The sequence below is a fragment of the Xenopus laevis genome, chromosome 4L (genome assembly GCF_017654675.1).
Source record: "Xenopus laevis strain J_2021 chromosome 4L, Xenopus_laevis_v10.1, whole genome shotgun sequence".
Lineage (NCBI taxonomy): Eukaryota > Metazoa > Chordata > Amphibia > Anura > Pipidae > Xenopus > Xenopus laevis.
The window spans coordinates 141573918-141593473 of record NC_054377.1 but is presented as its reverse complement, the minus strand read 5'-3'; the positions used below and the strand labels follow the sequence as shown (position 1 = coordinate 141593473).

The window sequence follows — 19556 nt, the reverse complement described above, 5'->3', positions numbered from 1 at the left end:
GTTCGGGATTCGGCCAGGATTCGGCCTTTTTCAGCAGGATTCGGCCGAATCCTTCTGCCCGGCCGAACCGAATCCGAATCCTAATTTCATATGCAAATTAGGGGCAACGAGGGAAATCGCATGACTTTTTGTCACAAAATAAGGAAGTAAAAAAGGTTTTCCCCTTCCCACCCCTAATTTGCATATGCAAATTGGGATTCGGATTCGGTTCGGTATTCTGCCGAATCTTCCACTAAGGATTTGGGGGTTCAGCCGAATCCAAAATAGTGGATTCGGTGCATCCCTAGTTTATTTAATGTTTACATGATTTTCTAGTATACACTGTACGATTCCGTGCGTTCCGAAGCGATGAGATGAAACACAGGCGTCACGACGGATGCGCCGCATCTAACGTAATACAAACGTCGCACGTAGAAGCTGATTGCATCCGACACAACGCGACTGTGGGATGAAGATGCAACATGCAGCGTTCGCATGCGATAGTCGTGTCGGATGCAATCAGCTTCTATTACATTAGATTTGGTGCATCCGACGTGACGCCTGCTTTTCCTCACATCGCACGGAACGGCACCGTGCAGTTCTACCACTAGGTTGTGAAGATCCAAATTACAGAAAGATCCATTATCCAGAAACCCCCAGGTCCCGAGCATTCTGGATAACAGGTCCCATACCTGTACAAATAACTGCATAACCAGCACAAAAGTGCTCCTCCGGCTGCATGAATCAGTTTGGCTTTAGCGGTTCCTGTTCCTTTAAAGATATGACTAAACGGAGATGAAACTTTACGAAAATGGAAATGACAAAGAAGACATTTTCCACATCTTATTTCCTTTTAGTTTTTCTCTTTCACTTCAGTTCATTTTGCTCTGTAGGAGGAGGCCGGTCCCACCTGCACAGCTGTAGCGCAGCAGAAAAGGGAGCTACTGATAAATAACCACAAAAAAGGTGTAGGAAGTCACCTTTAATTTCTGTGGAAAAGGGGACTATATATAAATATACAGTATATCCAAACTAACCGCAGGGAGAGTCAAAGTGAAAGCGTGTCAATGGGCTTGGAGCATTGTATCGTTCACACCTAAACTCTTGTGGCCGAAAGATTATAGTGCATTCCAAGGGCACAGAGCCTTGTGCAACAAATGACACTTTACTAAGGGTCACCCCAAAGGGGAAGTTCAAGCAGCTTTTATTATGATGCAGACATTTATTTTCACTCTTTTTACCACTGACCCCAGAATTTTTTGTCAAAATAAAAAGTGAATAACAGAAAGATAAGAAAATAAAAAGTGAATAAGACGTAAAATAAAAGAAAGCTGGCTACAGTTTCCTTTAAGGTTGCTGACGTCACTGAACATAGCAACCACAAAGCAAATATTGCACATAAGCTAATCCTTATCTGGCAGTTTAAAGGGGTTGTTCGCCTTTAAATTTACTTTTGGTATGATGTAGAGACGGATAAGCACTGCGTATCTTGACAGCGCTATATAAATAAATGATGATGATGATATGCTGAGACAATTTGCAATTGGTTTTCATTTTTTATTATTTGTGGTTTTTGAGTTATTTAGCTTTTTATTCAGCAGCTCTCCAGTTTGCAGTTTCAGCAATCTGGCTGCTAGGGTCCAAATTCCCCTAGCAACTGTGTACTGATTTGAATAAGAGACTGGAATATGAATAGGAGAGGGTCTGAATAGTAATAAATAGTATTAAAATAGTAATAAAATGAGTAATAAAAAGTACCAAAACAATACATTTGTAGCATTACAGAGCATTCGTTTTTAGATGAGGTCAGTGACCCCCATTTAAAAACTGGAGAGTCAGAAGAAAAGGGCAAATTATTAATAAACTACAAAAAATAAATAATGAAGACTAATTTAAAAAATGCTTAGAATTCTAGGCCATTCTATCGCATACTAAGTTAACTTTAAGGTGAACCACCCCTTTAAGGAGTTGGGAAGGGGGTTTGTTTATACAGAGGGCTTCTCAGAGGTTGCTGATTTGTTTTGATTGTGCTCCTGTGAACTAGAACTTTACTTTGATTTTAGTTTTTGCCCTGTTTAGTGCAATAGTAAAAACCATGCATAATTCCTAATTAAAACAAGGGGTGGTGGTGGAGTTGCCACCTTTTGGCTTCTTTAATACCGACAGGGGAGGGTTGGTCTATGAATTGGGGCTGTGATGCAAATGGGGCAGAGTCAGGTGTCACTGAGGTCACATTAAAGTGAATTTAGTGAATCTTTAAATGTCAAAAAAAAAAGTGAATAAGAGAAAGATAAGAAATGAAATAGAAAAACATATAAAGAAAGCAAGCTTCAGTTTCCTTTAAGGTTGCTGAGGTCACTGAACATAGCAACCACAAAGCAAATTTTGCATATAAGCTAATTCTTATCTGCCATCTTAATGGAATGCAGCTAAAGGAAGGGGGTTTGTTTATACAGAGGGCTTCACAAAAACCATGCATATTCCCTAATTAAAACAAGGGGTGGTGGTAGAGTTGCCACCTTTTGGCTTCTTTAATACCGACGGGGGAGGGGGGGTCCATGATTTGGGGGCTGTGATGCAAATGGGGCAGATTCAGATGTCATTGAGGTCACATCAAAGTGAATGTAGTGAGTAGGGTAGGAAAGAGGAGGAGCTGGGAGAGGGGACGGGAGGTGGGCCGGAGCATATAGGAATTACATCAACTGATTTTTTTTGGGCCCTGGAAACCCCAATCTGCCACAGTTTTCCCCATCATCTACAAGTCTGGGAAAAGGTTCATCACAAGGACAGACATGGCTCTCAGAGAGGGCTTTGGACTTCAGAAATGTGGGTGTGCTACAATCATTAGGAAAAACCCTTATTCTTCTCTCCCTTCCCTCGCTGACCGGAGCTCCTTATTCTTCCATAAGGGAATGTTTCCCCCTGCACTAGAATGCTGAACCAAAATAAATTCACACAATATGTCTAATAGAAACACATTCTGGAACCCATAAAAACAGGTTCTTAAAATAATCAGTATAATGTACTATCCTGTACCGACTCGCCGAGCAGTGCCAACTTTCGCAGAAATAAACTGGCATTCTGACATAGGGAACGGTAGGTCCTTCCTACTGCATCTGTTTCATCTGGCATCTGATCCAACCCAGTAATCAGACGTTGCCTTCATATTCCTGCATCCCCCCCCCCCTCCACGGGGTACAAATAAATAAACAAGGCAGAACTGATGTTTGCTTGCAGGGAGATAACAGATTGCAATTCTTCTAAGTACTGGGCTTTTTTTTTCCTCTCTTCACAATATGGTAAATCTTGGTTTTTAATCAAAATTTTAAAACATCTATAAGGGCTGGGACACACTGGGCGATTTGGGGAGATTTAGTCGCCTGGCGACTAATCGCAGCGACTTTTCTCCCCGAATGCCCCCCCTTGCTCTGCGCCTGGATAAAATGAAAAGTCGCCAGCGCTAATCACACACGATGATTTGTTTTCCTAAGTTGCCTCAAGAGAAAACTTCAAGCGACTTCGGAAAACGAATTGCTGCGTGTGATTAGCACAGGCGATTTTTCAGCGAGGGAAGGCATTCGGGGAAGATTGGTCGCGGAAAGTCGAGGCGACTTAATCTCCCCAAATCGCCCAGTGTGTCCCTAAGGCTAGTGACACACGCTAAGATTCGGGGAGATTTTGTCGCTTTTTCAGGCAACTAATCTCCCCGAAAAGCCTTCCCGCTGGCTAGAATCTAAATCTAAACGCGTATCTAAAGCAATTCGTTTTTCGAAGTTGCCTCACGAGGAAACTTCAGGCGACTTCAGAAAATGAAGCGTTCCGAGTGCCATCCCGCCGACGATTTCGATTCTAGGCTGCGGGAAGGCTTTTCGGGGAGCTCAGTCACCGGAAGAAAAGGGCGACTAAATTTCCCCGATTCTTAGCGTGTGGCCTCACCCTAAAATGAGGCGGTGAATATATAAGACACATCTGCCCAAAGTCTGCAGCCTTTTTCCTCAAAATGTAAGTTTGGAGAAGTTTAATTTGTGCGAATTGAGAACAGTTTATTAACCGGGGGAAAATGGCAAAGTTCAGAAAGGGGCTAAAAGCAAATGGCCATGTAGTAATGGGATTCTATCCACTGTTTACCATTCAGTTTTAATACAAATTCTCCATTCCATTGGTATCCGGGATCAAGCTAAATTGTGGTTCTCTTCATACATTTCTGACGCTCCTTGTTAAGGTGGCCATAGGCGCACAAATAATATCGTATAAAAACTTTCGTACGATATTCGGTGCGTGTGTGGTGGAAAAAGAGCCGACCGATATCGGCAGAAGACTTGGACATCGGTCGGCTCGTCGATCGGGCTGGACGGAAAATTTTGATTGGCGCCTTTGAAGGAACCCAAACATCAGCCATTGTTAGTGCTGAATCGTCAGATACAGGTAGAATTCTATGGTTTCTATATGTTTATCTGATGATTCAGCTCTACACGTGTGTATTGAAACAATCTTTCCTGGAAACATCTTTTCCAAGAAAGATCATAATTGTTACATGTATGGCCACTTACTCTCCCCCTATTCATCTTAGTGTGGGGGTGCCTCAGGGATCTGTACTTGGGCCTCGGTTGTTCTCCTTGTACACTCTCTCTTTAGGTGACCTTATACCTTCATTGGGCCTTAAATATCACCTGTATACTGATGACATCCAGATACACTTAGACACTCCTTCACTAAACACTGGCATTCAGACCCAGAACTATCTCCTCCTGGAACAACCAACGCCACCTCAAGCTCAACTTGGCCGAAACTGAGCTCACTGTCTTCCAACCCAAACTGTCTCTTCCTTTCACCACTACTATTGATGGCAAGACCGTTAACCCAGTTAATTCAGCACGCTACTTGGGGGTCATCTTCGACCAGCATCTCTCCTTATCTTTATCTAATCATATTATTACAACTGCCAAAACCTGCCATTTCTTCCTCCACAATATAGGCAGATACACCCCTTTCTTTCCCAAACAGCCAAAACACTAATCCATGCCCTTATACTATCCCGTTTAGACTATTGCAATCTCCTACTAACCAGTCTTCATGACTCCCATCTCTCACCCCTCCAATCAATCTTAAACTCTGCTACCAGGACCCTTCTGCTCTCTCCTAAAAGGGAACCTGCCCAACCCCAAATAAAATCCTTAGCATAGTTGCCTATTAAGCAATAACATATAACATATAAACTCCTTCTGCTAACATTCAAAGCCCTTCACTCCTCTGCTCCTCAATACATTTCTTCTCTTGTCTCACTCTATGTTCCTGGTCATCTTCTCCGCTCCTCTCAGATTCATTTTCTTTTCACACCATCCACATCCACTGCCACCTCTTGTCTCAAACCCTTCTATCTTGCTGCTCCTTACCTCTGGAATTCCATCCCTAAATTACCTCTGGAGGACTGTTCTCTCAATCTCTTCATGTAAAAATTAAGAGTCTACCTTTTGGAGCACTAGTCCTGGAACTTACTGGACAATGCTTTAACCTAGTGCACTTTTTCCACTCCAATTTGTGCCTGTATGTTATCCACCCACTTAGACTGTAAGCTCTACAGGGCAGGGACCTCCTTCCTACTGTGTCTCTTACCACATAGCACTTAAACTCTGTGACCATATATGAGTTCTGTGTACTGTGTATATTGATTGTATTTATAGCCTGACTTGTCCTCCTCATGTCTATGTGGGACATTAACTAAGATTCGTAGCTGCGACAGGCGTAACTTCGCCGCACTTCGCCGGGGGTAGTTTCGCCAGCGCTTCGCAAATTCACTAAAATCCGAAGTTGCGCTCAGGGGTAGCGTTAGGCTGCGAAGTTGCGCTAGCGTTGATTCGCTAAGTGAAGCGAAGTTATGCTAGCGATGGTTAATTTGCATACGGCGCCAAATTCAAATTTCAATGGAGGAATACGTAGCAGCACTACAAATGCCTGGGAAACCTTCAAAACATCAAATAACATTTTTATTTTGCCCTACACATGTGCCCACTGTATAGTTAAGTTGCCATGAGTTAGGAAATGTAGGGGGGAAGGAGGGGAGCCCCAAAAAAAGTTTCGATCTTTTTCAGCCTATCACCCATAATATAGAAAATACGCCAGCGTTTTTTGGGACTTAGAAAAAATTTGAACTTTTTTTTAAGCAATCCCTATCTACTCTATTGCGCTTCGCCTGGTCTGAGGTGGCGAAGGAAGTCTAGCGTAAAAGGTAGCGTTCAGAACAATGCACGCCTTAGTGAATTTGCGTCGTTACGTCCGTTGTGCAAATTCGCCAGGCGTAAGGGTGCGAAGTAACACTAGCGAATTTACGCCAGCGTTCGTTAGTGAATTTGCGAAGTAACGAAAATGCCCAACGCTAGCGAATTGACGCTAGCGTTATGCGCTTCGGCACATAGTGAATTTGCCCCTATATGTTTATATATTGTTCTTTTATTAATATTATACTTTCTGGTTTATAACTCCGGTTTGAAGAAAATATATAATAAATGAATAAAAAAAAACAATTAAAGAAACTAAGTCTAAGCAACTTTCATTATACATTCATTACACATTTTCTATTAAGTTATTTATATAAATGTAAATGCTATTAAAAGTAGAGTCTGTCTGTTTCTACTTCCTGCACTGCTTGTTCTGACTTCTAAAACAACGCAGCAGAAGCCAGCTGATTTATCAGCCTCTGAAGAAGCACGTAAGGCTGACTTCTACTACATCGTTTCAAGAGAGATAGCAGAAAAATACGGCAACTACAAACATCTTAAAAACCGTCAACATATTTTTAATGAATATATATTAAAAGGTTCCTTAGAATTTAATTTTTAATTGACAAAATTGTGTTTTGGGGTCTACATCCCCCTTTGCGGGACATTGGGGTTCATTTGCTTTGAACATCGACTAACAAAGCATGCAGCGAAGGAACACAAGCAGTAAACAAAGATACATCAGGGTTTTGTTACAAAACCTCATATCGTTATGAAACAGAAAATTGATTTGTGAGGCTTGTGGGTAACTTCCCAGTGATTAAATGGTGACAAATAGTGGCCAAAACGTGACAAAGTGCCCCAGAAGAGTAGGGCAGAGGTGTGTGGGAAAGCAGAGACATTCACTGTTGGATAAATCTTCATGTTGATACTCAGACCCAGTCATATTAATAAAGCTTAAACCATAAAGCCACATCACGTATTAAACCACAGATACTTTATCATTGACATGAAAAACCCATCTTTGCCCCAGAACTTCACCTACGTGTCTTTTGCCTCCGTGTTTAATTGCAGTTCCAATAACAATGGTGCAGGTTAAGTCCTAAGAATCTGCAGCCTTGTGCTCTCAATCCTGCACTTCTACACAGATGAAACATTAAAGACCCCCCGAATTTCTGATTCCCAGTTACACACTTAAAGGACAAGTCAATCCCAAAAAAAAAAAAAAATGCAGAATAAAAGAAAACATAATTCTGAGCAACTTTGCAATATACATTCATTACACATTTTCTACGGTTTTTAAGTTATTTTTACATTTATTGCTATTGAAAGCAGTGTCTCTCTGTCTCGTTCTATTCTCTGCACTGGTGGTTCAGACTGTTGATACAATGTAAGATTAACAGACCTGTCTTTGCTGGGGAACCAAGACTTTTGCAACATTGTTTAAAAAGTAAGGACCAGGAGTTGCTTTCAATAGCAATTTGTTTGACAAATTACTTTAAAAGCACTGAAAATTTTAATAAATGTATATTGGAAAGTTGCTTAAAATTAGATATTTGTTTATTATTTGTTTATTAGGCACATTTTAATTTTAGGGTTGACTTGGCATTTAAAAGGGGTGGTTCACCTTTAAGTTAACTTTTAGTATGTTAAAGAATGGCTAAATATAAGCAACTTTTCAATTGGCCTTCATTATTATATGTTTTTGAATTATTTGCCTTCTTCTTCTGGATCTTTCCAGCTTTCAAATGGAAGTCACTGACCCCATCTAAAAAACAAATGGTCTGTAAGGCTACACATGTATTGTTAGTGTTACTTTTTATTATTCATCTTTCTATTCAGACCTCTCCTATTCATATTCCAATGCATGGTTGCTAATGTAATTTGGAGCCTAGCAACCAGAAATTGCAAACTGAAGAGCCGATGAATAAAAAATCGAAATGACTCAAATAATAATACATTGGAAATTGTTTAAGAATATCACTCTCTACATCATACTAACAGTTTACTCGAAGGTGAACAACCCCTTTAAAAGTTTGATTGCAATGGTTGCAAATGAATTATATCCCAGGCAGGGGGTATATGTGCAATAAAGAGTTTAACGGGTTGCAAACAAAAAAGGTTTGTTTCTCAGAGCTTTCACATAACACGACAACAGGAAGCTTATGTGGTACTCTAGCAAAATGTGAGATACTGTAATCTCTTATCTTATGTACTGACTTGTTAACTTAAAGGAAGTGGTTTTTATTGATAAACATGCAAGAAGCTGAATCCTTCGGGGTACTCCCCCCTGTGTGCCACATGCCATTTATTTAGTTCGGGGAGAAGCAAGATTGTAGAGTGATTATTAGAAGCAGCGCAGCATTCGTTTAAAGGAGAACTAAAGCTTAACTAAAGAAGTAGGTAGAAATGTTATACATGATGTTTTGTGCTTCTGTACCAGCCCAAGGCAACCACAACCCTTTAGCAGTAAAGATCTGTGTCTCCAAAGATGCCCCAGTAGCTCCCCATCTTCTTTTCTGCTGATTCACTGCACATGCTCTGTGCTGCTGTCACTTACTGAGCTTAGGGACCCACTCACAATATACAGTACACATAGAATAGAAATGTCACAATATAAGGCTGCTTAGTAATTAATACAGATAATTACTACATGGCAGCACAGAAACCAGTGCAACTAGCATCAGAATTTAATAATTAGCCCTGTAGCATCTGCTTATATTACAGACCAACCTCATTGTCTGCTAGTCAGCGCAAGCAAGTTAAATAGTGAGGCCCCCTATTCCCACCTGGTGAGTGATATTTGTACTAGTTGGCCATTTCTTTTAGATAAAGTGTTATTCAGTTTAATCAACACTGTGTGTGTTTTATTACTGTGTTCCTAGTGGGGCCACACGTAGGTGCATTCCCAGATCCCACTAGGTGGAGGCACTGCGCTAGTAAGTACCAGGTACCCAGTCTCTTCTAATATCACTGTGGAGTGGCTCAGGCTTGTCCCGTGCCATCAGGTAAGCACCACACGTGGAGTGTAACACCGAAAAACGAGTGTTGAAAGGGTTACAGTTCCAAATAGTAACTACTCTGATGCTGGTTTTTCCGGGTTATCTAGGAAAGCAAGTGGCCATTCTCCCCATTCTCACCCTAACTGGCCTGCAGGCTGAGCAACCTCTAAAAGTCCATTACGCAGGGTCGGACTGGTGGGCCTGGGGCCTACCGGGGCTGCTGATTTGGGGCCCCCAACCCCAGTGGCGAAGACACATTAGGCATCTTGGACCCCCACCCCAGCAGCAACCCCCCTCTGGTCCCCCCGCACCTATGTTCGTTCCTGCTGGCGACCAGGGGCGCGGGAGGAAGGACGGCGGCAGTGACAATAGCGCGTCTGGGCCGGCAGGGCTCACTGGGTTTTTTCACAGTGTCCCGCCGGCCCAGTCCAGCCCTGACATTAAGGACAGTCCAACAGTTTTGGAAGCGGTTACGTTAGAGTGAAATGTGAGACAATGTCAATTTGTCTCTCCTGCAAGTGAAACATTGCAACACTAAAACATTGTTTCAATGAACAGGGCTTTTACTGAGCATACGTGTTCTTTTAATTACGAGAAATCTATATTTTTTTGTGATTTCTCGCTGTAAACAAAAATGTAACAAAATGAAACTAAAATTAAACTAGAGTCACAAGAAGTAAAGTGAAAAAAATCGGCAGCCCACTGAGAAGCCTCTGTATAAAGAGCTGCTCCTTTTCTCAAAAGATAACAGGCTATGGGGAAAAGAGGGGTTTAATCATAGAGCGGCTTCTCAATGGCTCCTGATTTGCTGATTCTGATAGTTGCCATCAGAAATAGAATGTGGCTTTAGTTTCGATTTCAAATTTTGCCTGATTAAAGAATAAAAAACAAACAAATATATCTCATAATTAAAAAAACAGGCAAAATGTATGTTCAGCACAAGCCTTATTCATTGCACCACTGTTAAGAAGGGGGTATATCTTTAAGCTTAAAGGATATGGAATTTTGGGTAAACAATGATTTGTTATAGCAGGTAATTATTGAAACTCAGTGCCTGCAGCATTCACCCATTGACATAGTGCATTCAGTTTTCACACACTACAGACCATCACCAATCCAATAGGATCCCAAGATGTTTGATCAAAACCCATTCCTAAACTGGGATACATAACTGCTACTGCCCCAAAAGTTTATCGAACCCTGTAAATAAAAAATGTATAAAAAATTGGAGAGGATCGGATATAATTAATACTTTATTCTGTGTAGGGATGCACAGAATCCACTATTTTGGATTCGGCCGAACCCCCGAATCCTTCGCAAAAGATTCGGCCGAACCCCCGAATCCTTCGCAAAAGATTCGGCCGAATACCGAACCCAAATCCGAATTTGCATATGCTAATTAGGGGTGGGAAGGGGAACACATTTTTACTTCCTTATTTTGTGACAAAAAGTCACACGATTTCCATATGCAAATTAGGATTCGGTTCGGCTGGGCAGAAGGATTCGGCCGAATCCGAATCCTGCTGAAAAAGGCCGAATCCTGTCCGAATCCCAAACCGAATCCTGGATTCGGTGCATCCCTAATTCTGTGGAGTCAAACAAAGGTATAATATTTTTAAATGTGATAACCGACTGTTTGTAGGGTTGCCACTTTTCATGCCCCCGGCAGGAGCTGACATCACAGGGGGCATGACTGTGACATCACAGGGCAGGTTGATGACATTGAGGGGTGAAGCCATAATGTTTAGGGGCGGGGGGCGATGCCGTTGTGGGAAGGGGTGATGATCCTAATTTGGAAAAATGGGCAGACACTTTAAACCCAGGCAGCCCTTCTGAAAACCCTCTTGTCTGGGTCAAAACTGGACAAGTGGTAACCCTAACTGTTTGAGTGATTTAATATAAATAAAAGAACTATATCAATGATGAACACACCTAATACAGGTATGGGATCCATTAACTGGAACCCTGTTATCTGGACAGCTCCGAATTACAGAAAGGCTGTCTCTCATACACTCCATTATAATCAAATAATTCCATTTTTTTTTTTAAATGATATTCTTTTTCTCTGTAATAATAAAACAGTAGCTTGTACTTGATCCCAACTAAGATATAAATTATCCTTATTGGAAGCAAAACCAGCCTATTGGGTTTATTTCATGTTTACATGATTTTCTAATAGATGAAGATCCAAATTATGGATATATACGTTATCCAGAAAACCCCAGGTCCCAAGCATTCTGGATAACAGGTCCCATACCTGTACTCAAAAACATTTCCCTAAATACCTAAGAGATGACTTGCAATAAATGTAGTCTATTAAAATAAACACCACTAGTTTTAGGGGAAGATTTACTAAGCTCGAGTGATGGTTCGAATTTCAAAGTAAATTGTTGGGTACTTCGACCATCGAATAGGCTATATTTGACTTCGATTAGAACGATTCAAAGTAAAAATCATTCGACCATTCGATAATCGAAGTACTGTCTCTTTAAAAAAAACTTCGACTTCATACTTCGCCAAATTAAAGCTACCGGAGTGCAATGTTAGCCTATGGGGACCTTCCAGGTCGAATAGAAATCCTTCGATTGATCGCTAAAAATCGTTCGATTGTTCGATCAAACGATTTTTATTTGATCGTAGGATTGCCAAATTTGTTGAAAAAACTTTTCGAAGTTTTTAATTCGATGGTTGAATTTTGAAGTTTTTTTGAACTTCGAAATTGGACCCTTGATAAATCTGCCCATTGGATTTAATCGTTTGATTATATCGATTGCCTTTAGGATACATCGTGTATTCCGCTAGCTATGACTTTTTGTAATTGTGCTTGACTATTACAGAACTGCTTGTTCATCACATTAAAACTATTATTCTACGCTCTCTTAAGCTGGCCATAGATGTTGAGATTTTTAAAAGATCAGATCCTCATCGTGAGACCACGATCTTCTCGGAACGATCGTACGAATTTACCATCAACTAAAAAGACCGATTTGCTAGGAAAACAAAGGGGAGCTGCCTGTTTGGCCGTGCAAACATAGATAGATTGCACTGGGACCGACAAAGATTTTTTGACCTGGCCGATCAATTTCCTGACAGATGTCGGCCGAAAAATCGTAAGATGTACGATCGTTCGAATCCCACTAACCGCACGATAATTTCGAAGGATTGGTCGGGCTTCGCTAAAATTGGTCGTTCGGCAAGAAGAATCGTCGCGTCTATGGGGAGCTTTATTTTAGAGTATAAGTTATATAAATTCATCAGAAAAAAAGTATTTTGTGTTACTAAGTAAAGCCTCACACAGACATTTCTAATAAAACGTGATCATTAGAGGATGAGTGCTGTGTGTGTGTGTGATACAAACTATCCAGTCACACACTGAGACAAACCTTTACAACAGGTTGAAGCACAACATAAACACAACAGACGCACATAATTGAAGGGGCTTTCCTCGCCTCGGGATGCGCCATCATTTTGTCCATTCTGCTTTGCTCAATTACTGAATCAATAAAGCATTTCTTTGAAACTCCCTGGACCAGTGCTGACATGTATACAGTAGTCAAGCTGACTTTGTGTGTGTGTGTGTGTGTGTGTGTGTGTGTGTGTGAGAGAGTGAGAGTGTGTATGCGCTTGTTTCCGTTATTACAGCAATGATAAGTTCTATGAAGCCGAAACAAGGTGTCTAGCTTTAAGCAAAAAGGTGAAACCGGGGGTTTATTTCGGCAGATCAGAGCAATTTTTCTGCAAACATCACAAAACAAAGGAATTAAACGAGAACGTCGTGCACAGAGTGAATCTGCTCTGAAAGCTTTATCTCACATATATACTCATTTTGCATCGCAGAGTAAGGTTGAGCTGGATAAACCAATAATGTATTTATAATACACAAAAGCCATGAATATCCTGTAAATTATATCCTTATAAACGGTGAGTTCTGATGTCATCAGTTATAAATGGTGAGTTCTGATGTCATTTCTGTCACATGACTCACTGAGATTTGTGTATTATAATAAATAAAGTACCCCCAGTTGTATAATATGAGGATATTAGAAGTAACCTTCGGCCTCGTGTTTTTATATGGTCATGAAACTTATAATATCCTTATATTTTACAAGAGGGGGTACTTTATTCACTATATTATGCAAGGTTTAAGGATCACTCTCCTTGCCTCATTGACAGGACAATTATTTTATTTTAATTTCAGGATTTAATTCTGATTCAAATAGAGGGGAGTTTGAGTTGTGCTCTGCTGATATCAAAAAAAAATGTAGCCGCTAGATATAACACTATACGGGTATGGCACCTCCACCGGATAACAGGTCTTCCTGTAATTTGGATTTCCATACCATAAAGGGGTTGTTCACCTTTACATTAACTTTTAGTATGATGTAGAGAGTGATATTCTTAGGCAATTTGCAATTGGGTTTCATTGTTTATTATTTGTAATTTTTGAGTTTTTTAGCTTTTTATTCGGCATCTCTCCAGTTTGCTGTTTTAGCAATCTGGTTGCTAGGGTCCAAATTTCCCGAGCAACCATGCACTGATTGGAATAACAGACTGAACTATCAATAGGAGAGGCCTTAATAGAAAGAGGAGTAATAAAAAGTAGCAATAACAATAAATGTGTAGCCTACCTATTGGGTTTATTTAATGTTTTGATGATTTACTAGTAGACTTGGGGGCAGATTTACTAAGGGTCGTATTTCGAAGTTAAAAAAACATTGAAATTCGCCCCTCGAATTGAAATCGTATATCGAAGTCAAAGGATTTTTCACCGAATTTAGCGTTCGAGCTTTCGAACGATTTTAGCGTACGATCAAAGGATTTTCCTTCGATGTACAAAGAAAATGGTTGTAGAAGGTCCCCATAGGCTAACATAGCACTTCGGCAGGTTTAATTTGGTTAAGTATTGAAGTCGAAGTTTTTTTTAAAGAGACAGTACTTTGATTATCGAATTGTTGAATATTCTAACGATTTTTAGTTCGAATCAAAGTCTAACTAAATTCGAAGTCGTGGTATCACAAATTCACTCGATCCTTAGTAAATCTGCCCCTTAAGGTATGAAGATCCAAATTCTGGAAATATCCCTTATCCAGAAAAACCCAGGTCCCGAGCATTCTGGATAACACGTCCCATACCTGTATTAGTTTGAATGGCAGACTGGAAGAAGAATAGGAGGGTATCTGAATAGATAAGAACTAAACATAATAACAACAAATATCTGGTCTTATATAAACTGTATTTGAAATTTCAGGCTAAAAAGACAAATAGTCCAAAAACAGAAACAAGGAAGACCAAGTGCAAATTTGTACAGAATACAGATCATTATATCACAGTGAACATGAACCCACAGCAGTATAAAGTATTCCCATAGCACAATCTATGTATAAATGAACATTTCACCTAAATAAAACTACACAGAAAGTGATAAAGGTTTGCCATGGACCTGCCTCATTCACTGAGCAAGTTTAATATCATATTTGACTTTAGATCCAGTTTAGATTTGCCATACCCCATGCAGTATGAGAAGTATTTGAATGGATCTTACTAGGCAAACTGTGTCCTCTCGGCCTTCAAAGTCACATCCATAGCATTACCTGAAAAGCAAAAAAAAAATCTATAAATTACTAAAAAAAAAAACTTTGGGCGACTATTGACAACGCATCGCCGCGTGTGCTTTAGCGCGGGCGACTTTTCATCTGCCCTCAAAGGGATAGTGTCTCCCACATTCAACTTGAGTTCAATGAATAGGCTTGTGCTGAACATACTTTTTGCCTATTGTTTTCATCAGGAGAATTCTATGATAACAGGGCAAACAGAGGAATTAAAGCTACTACATATTTAATAATCTACCTCACAAGGAACCAAACACATGCCTTTAAGGGGGTTGTTAACATAAACCCAATAGGCCTCCAATATGGATTAATTATATCTTAGTTGGGATCAAGTACAAGCTACTGTTTTATTATTACACAGAAAAAGGAAATCATTTTTAAATGGGTTCAGTGACCCCCATTTCAAAGCTGAAAAGAATCAGAGGAACAAGGCAAACAGTCAAAAAAGGAAACATGAAGGCCAATTGGAAAGGTTCTTAGAATTAGCCATTCTTTAACATACTTAAGAGCAGATTTATTAAGGTTTGACTTGTGTTTTTCATGAAAATTTCTAGTTGATTATTTTGGTAAAAAATCACATTTTCAGGCTAAAAAAAAAATTTTCTAATTTTTTTTTTTTTTTAAAAAAAACTTGAATTTTTCAAGATTTATTTAACCCCAACCCTGGAAATAGCTCAAATCCGAAAATCCTGGGTTTCAAGATGTAAATAGCCTTCATGATTTTTGAGTTTTTTTCGGACGGTTTTGCCCCAAAACTCAATCCATTCAAGTTTTTTCCCACCAAAAAACTCAATTTGCGGTTTTTTAGGTTGTTAACCCTGAATTTGCAGATTCCAGTTTTTTTCCAATCGAGTTTGAGTTCAAGTTCATTCGAGGAACACAAAATTCTAAAATTCGACCTTTGGTATATGACCCCCTTAAAAGGTAACAAAGGCGAACCAACCCTTTAAATGGCCCGCTATAGAACTACGGAAAGAAAAATTCTCTGAAACAAAAGAGCACATTTGTCGCCAAGAAATCATTTATTTGTAGTCAGGGTCAGACTGGGCCTGCGGGACACTGGGAAAAAAAAACAGTGGTCCTGGGCTCTTTTGGGCCCCGCCGCTGGCCCAGACCCGCTCCATGCACTCCCTCTCCGTACCTCTCTCCCTAATCCTGATCCCGGTCACGCTGATGCACCGGAAAAATATATGCACGCGCTCATCGGGTGGGGGTGTAGAGGGGCCCTGAGGCTGTAGGCTTAGTGGGCCCTGCGCGTTCCAGTCTGATGCTGTCTGTAGCTTAAATTAGGGATGCACCAAATACACTATTTTGGATTTGGCTTAACCCCCGAATCCTTTGAGAAAGATTCGCGCCAGATACTAGAGATGCACCGAATCCACTATTTTGGAATCGGCCGAACCCCCTATACCTTTGCGAAAGATTCTGCCGAATACCGAACCAAATCCTAATTTGCATATGCAAATTAGGAATGGGAAGAGAATTTTTTTTTTTATTTACTTGCTTTGTGACAAAAAGTCACACGCTTTCCCTTCTCGCCCCTAGGGATGCACCGAATCCACTATTTTGGATTCAGCCAAACCCCATAAACCTTTGCGAAAGATTCGGACGAATACCAAACCAAATCCTAATTTGCATATGCAAATTAGGGATGGGAAGAGAAAAAAAATTTACTTCCTTGCTTTCCCTCCCCGCCCCTAATTTGCATATGCGAATTAGGATTTGGTTTGGCCTGGCAGAAGGATTTGGCCAAAGTAATGCGATTTCCCTCCCCGACCCTAATTTGCATATGCAAATTCAGATTCGGTTCAGCTGGGCGGAAAGATTCGGTCGAATCCGAATCCTGGTCGAATGCATTTAAACAAATCATTTTCTGCCTGAAACTCTTAGAAAAGGGACACATAGTTTTCAGGCAGGGATATAAAAAGAAATGGTACCTGCTAGAGGTCCAGACAAGAGAGAGCAGGTTGCTGAGCAGGGGAAGGAATGAATGAAACCTAATCATGTTCCTTGTTGCAATCAAACCTCCATTACTTTACAAGTGGTTTCAAATATCAGATATTTCCACACTGAGGTAAGAGGAACGAGTCATCCAAATACCTCTGACATATTTTCCCTTTCTTTGAAAAAAAAAAAAAAGTTAAACAAGAAGAGCACAAGAGAGATTTGTGCCGGAGACAAGGCTGAATTTCCATCGTTAGATTCGCTGTCACACTCAGAGGGGAAATACCTGAAAGGCCACACGCTGGCACCACAAACACCCGGACACACTCCTATAAACACTGACTGATACAATGTGCATTTTTATTTCACTCACAAGAGACTTTTTCTTTCTCCCATCTGACAAGTCGATCGTTTCACACATTTGTGGAGGGTATTTCTATGTAATACACAAAAGCCATGAATATCCTGTAAATTATATCCTTGTAAACGGTGAGTCCTGATGTCATCAGTTATAAACGGTGAGTTCTGATGTCATTTCTGTCACATGACTCACTGAAACTTGTGTATTATAATAAATAAAGTAGCCCCAGTTGCAAAATATGAGGATATTATAAGTTACCTCGGAGTTCCATGACCTGTATAAAAACACTGACTTCGGCCTCGTGTTTTTATATGGTCATGAAACTCCTCGGTAACTTATAATATCCTTATATTTTACAAGAGGGGGTACTTTATTCATTATATATCAGGACACTGTATGGGACCTGTCATCCAGAATGCTCCTGGAATTCCTGATAACGGATCTTTCCGTAATTTGGTTCTTCATACCTTAAGGAGCAGATTTATTAAGGATCGAGTTGTGTTTTCGAGGTTATTTTTTTGGTCAAAAATAAATTTTTCGAGTTAAAAAAAAAACTTGAATTTTTTACATTTATTATACCCTGATGTTTGAAACAGCCACTGTCTAAAATCTGTCGTGGTCATGTAGAAGTCAATGGCAGAAGTCCCTTGAACTAGGGATGCACCAAATTCAGGATTCGGTTTGGGATTCGCCCAGGATTCAGCCTTTTTCAGCAGGATTCGGATTTGGCCGAACCGAATCCAAATCCTAATTTGCATATGCAAATTATGGGCGGGAGAGAAATCTCATGACTTTTTGCCACAAAACAAGGAAGTAATAAAAGTGCTTTTTTCAGAGGGTTTTACCCGAAAACTCAATCGATTTGAGGTTTTTCTTGCCGAAAACTCTCAATCCGCTTTTTCCGGTTGTTTACCCCGAACTGACTGATTCGACTTTTTTCTTTAGTAAGAGACCATTCAAGTTGTGAGTTCATTCAAGGTAAAATAAAAAACTCCCTATGTGTAATAGAAAATCATATAAACATTAAATAAACCCAATAGGCTGGTTTTGCTTCCAATAAGGATTAATTATATCTTAGTTGGGATCAAGTACAAGCTACTGTTTTATTATTACACAGAAATAATTTTTAAAAAGTCGAGTCATCTTATTAAAATGGAGTTTATGGGAGACAGCCTTCCTATCATTTAGAGCTTTCTGGATAATGGGTTTCTGGATAACAGATGCCATACCTGTAGAACATTTGTACATAGTAAAGGATGAAAGCTGTTGCACCAAGACAAAAAACTATTGTGTTTTGTAAATAAAAAGGAAATTTAATACAAAGCAAATTGTACATTGTATACAGCCAGACTGGCTAAATATTCAAACTATTTAAGAACATCTAAATTCATATAATGTGTATGACAGCTTGTACCTCTACCTCTTCCTTCTTCTCTGTTTTCTATTGGTTTTGTAAATGTTTAAATTTAAAATAAAACATTTTTCTATATGTAAATTATTCCCATCGATAAGTCTTCATTTTTTTTTATATTCTGCCTCTTTCCAGTATCTCATTCAAACCAATAACTGGTTACTAGGGTATACTGGACCCTAGCAACCAGATAGCACCTAAAAATTGCAAACTGGAGAGGTGCTAAGAAAAGGTTAAAGGGGGTGTTCACCTTCAAAAAACTGCATGTTTTAAGATAGATCACCAGAAATAACAACTTTTTCCTATTACTTTCTGTTTAATATGTGTCACTGTTTTTCTAATATTGAAGTGTGATTTTTCTCCTTTTAAAGCAGCTCCGGGAGGGGAGGGGTCGCCGACCCTGTAAACTGTTCTAAATTGATACATTTAGTTGATACATTTCTTATCTTTGTCCCTGCTGAGCAGAATCTCTGGGTTTCATTACAGGCAGCTGTTAGAATTGATACAATAGTTGCTAATACTCCAGGGATGCTGCTGAGAAATGGATCAACTCAATGTTGCAAAAAAGTCTGCAACCTGAATTACCACTGAGCTGCCAAACTCAAACACCAGAGACAGGGACATTCAAATTTAAATTTTGGAAAAACAGTAAAAAATAAATCATGTAAAGAAATTGAAAAAAGTTTATTTCTGGGGAACAATTTGAAAACAACTGAACTGAAAAAAAGTGTTTGAAAGGTGAACAACCCCTTTAATTCATAATAAAAAAATAAAGACCAGTAGCAAATTGTCTCAGAATATCACTCTCTATATAACTAACATTAAAGAATTATTTTACTGCATGGAGATAACGCTGATCTTATTTCCCTGTAATGCAGGAAACTGGGCCATTCTAGTCCATGATAGGGATGCACCGAATCCACTATTTTGGATTCGGCCGAACCCCTGAACCCTTTGCAAAAGATTCGGCCGAATACCGAACCGAATCCGAGGTGGGAAGGGGAAAACATTTTTTACTTCTTTTTTACTTTCTGA

General features: G+C 39.8%; 1 protein-coding gene across 13 annotated transcripts in view; it reads right to left on the bottom strand.

Annotated features, from left to right (window-relative positions):
* The window catches only part of foxp1.L (forkhead box P1 L homeolog), a 612880-nt gene that overhangs the window by 441835 nt on the left and 151489 nt on the right, over window positions 1–19556 (bottom strand). For 12 of the 13 annotated variants that reach the window (XR_001935410.2, XM_018259171.2, XM_018259180.2 and 9 more), the window contains one exon: window positions 14739–14787. The exons of the other annotated variant lie outside the window; for it this stretch is intronic. The gene's annotated coding sequence lies outside the window, so the exon portion shown is untranslated. The remainder of the gene's footprint in view (window positions 1–14738; window positions 14788–19556) is intronic. 13 annotated transcript variants of the gene reach the window in all.